Consider the following 2923-nt stretch of genomic DNA (forward strand, 5'->3'; position numbering starts at 1 on the left):
ATAAGATAGCCCTTGTCATTGTATCCTCTTTCTTATATACATATAGTGTTAAAAACTATAATTGAATATACATAAAATTTAGCAAATAATTCAATACTAAAATAAATTAAAATTCACTTACATTGCCATCGTTCAATTCCTTTACATAAAAAATTTCATTAATTTTACCATCGTTGATTTCAAACTTGACCTATGTGCTTAATGATCATGTTCCAGTCTCAAAATTTTGATATTGAGTTGGCACATCAATAGAATTGACAAAAAAGATAAGTAAAATAATTACTTATAATGTAATTTTAATAATTTTGAATACATTTTATGAAAATGAAATTGTATTATTTCACAAAAACTTTGTTGACATAAATTCGGTAACTGAATTATTTAGGTAAAAAATTTAGCTTTATAAATATTAAAAAAATGTAAATTAAATAATCAAAATTATATAAAAATGAAAAAATTACAATTAAAATTCCAAATTTAAAAACTAAATTATTTTGATTAAAAACTTTAAAATTTAAGATTAATTTAATAATGGAAATATTTTAAATAACCAAAAATATATTTTCACAACTATCTAAAATGGAAAAATATCTAAATTAAATTTGGAAATTAGGAAAATTAAATTTCAAACTATATGAAAATGGAAAAAATTAAATTAAAATTTATAAATTTAGTAACTAAGTTATTTGGGTAAAAATTATAATTTTAAAATTATATAAAAATAGTAATTAAATTTTCACAATTTTGAATACTATCTAAATTAGGTAGTTAACTTAAAGTAATATTTAGTAGTTTAAATTGATAGCATATATTTGGTAAGATTAATTTAGTAATTTAAAATTTACTAAAATTTTGGTATTAATTCAAGTGTATTTTGAATTATAATAATTAAAGTAATATTTCGCAATTTAAAATTTACTAAAATTTTAGTATTATTTAATTCACTTTTTACTGAAATCAATTTTATTATTAACACAATTTTCTATTATGAAAATAAATTCTCTAAACCATCTAAATGAAAAAAAATAAAAAATTCAATTAAATTTGCAACTTTGAAAACTAATTTATTTGGGAAAAGTTTTAATTGCGAAAATATTTTTAAATATCAAAAAAGTATTTTCACAAATATTTAAAAATAAAAAATCTAAATTAAAATTTAGAAATTAGGTAACTAAATTTAAATTATTTGAATTCACAAACTCTTGATTTACATAAATAACTTTGAATTTAATAAACTTTCACAAATTTATAAAATTTAAAAATCTAAATTTCAAAATTAATATCGAAAAATATATTATATAAGAAAAATTCCTCAAGGACCCAAAATATGGGAACACTAGGGGGGACAAGTGAGGTGTCCCCCTACTATTGGATAATGAGTTGGCCATCATTAACGATGGCTAACTCATTATCCAATATATAGGAGGGGGACACCTCACTTGTTCCCCCTATTAGTCCCATATTTTGGGTCCCTGTAGCAAAGCTCATTATATAATTGCTATGTTTTAGAAAATCAATATCTTTTACTCTAACATATTCAATAAAGCATGTCTAGAAATTTGAATCAAAATATGCATTGAATTATGATTGATAATAACTATTAGATTTTAAAAATATTAAAATATAAATAAATAATCATGTTAAAGTTATATTAAATACCTAAATTATGTTCTCTAGACAACAAAAGCACCGTTAATTAAAGATAAAAAAATCATCAATTTATTTTCCTGCAACAATGTTTAGCAGAAATAAATTAAAAGTGCAACAATTAAATATAAAAAATATTAAACATATTTAGTTAAAAATAATCATACAAGAGTTTTAGAATAAATACCTAAATAATCTTTCTCCAAGTAACAGTGCCTTGGATCATAGATAAAATATTGGAGAGTTGTTTCTAGGAATTAAAACTCAAGATCCCGACAAAATAATATTTTTCGATAATAATTAAAATCAAAAAATAGTAGACAAATCAGAAAAAGAACTATATTGGATAGGGGTAGATTAAATACCTAAATTATTTTCCTTCAATCTGGTCGAAGATAAAAAATCAAAGATTCTTTTGGCTCTAATGTATTTATGTAAAATTAAAAATTAAAATTGTAAATATTATATATAAAAAAAATTAATTAAACATACAAAAATTAAAATAAGTATTTAAGGGTTGTAGAATAAATATCTGAATAATCTATCTCCAAGTAAAAGTGCCTTAGATTGTAGATAAAATATTAGAAAATTATTTCTCAAAATTAAAACTCAGGATCCAAAAAATTAATATTTTTAATAACAATTAACACTAAAAAATTCTACAAAAATTAAAATTAAAATTATATTGCATGGAGGTTGATTAAATAGTTGGATTACTTTCCTCCAAGCATTAAAAAAATCATTGACCGAAGATAAACAATTGGAGGTTATTTTTTTACATGCAATAATGTTTTACTAAGAAAAATTAAAAAAGCAACTATGAGATATAAAAAATAATAATTAAACATATAACATTAGGAATAACCAATTGCGGGTTGCATAATAAATGCTTGGAAAATATTTCTGTAAGAAAAAGTACTTGGATCGTAGAAAAAAAGATGAGAGAATAGTTTATAGGAGTTAAAACTGACGATCTAAAAAAATTGGAAAACAATTAAAATTGAAAAAAACCATACACAAATTAAAATAAAAAAATATTGGAAAAGGATAGATTAAACACCTGATGTATTTTTCGAAGATCAGAAAAATTCAGAGATCGGGAAAAAATTTTCATTGAATATTTTATTTACGTGAAACTACAAAACTGAAAATTATTCTTTTTTTTCATTTTGGAAAGAAATGGCTAAATGAAGTTATGAGGTTTTGATATTATTTGTGATTTGAATTAGTTAAAGATATTGCAAAATATACACTAATTTATTTTAATTTGGTTATA

Source organism: Asparagus officinalis, unplaced genomic scaffold (genome assembly GCF_001876935.1).
Source record: "Asparagus officinalis unplaced genomic scaffold, Aspof.V1 AsparagusV1_Un169, whole genome shotgun sequence".
Classification (NCBI taxonomy): Eukaryota; Viridiplantae; Streptophyta; class Magnoliopsida; order Asparagales; family Asparagaceae; genus Asparagus; species Asparagus officinalis.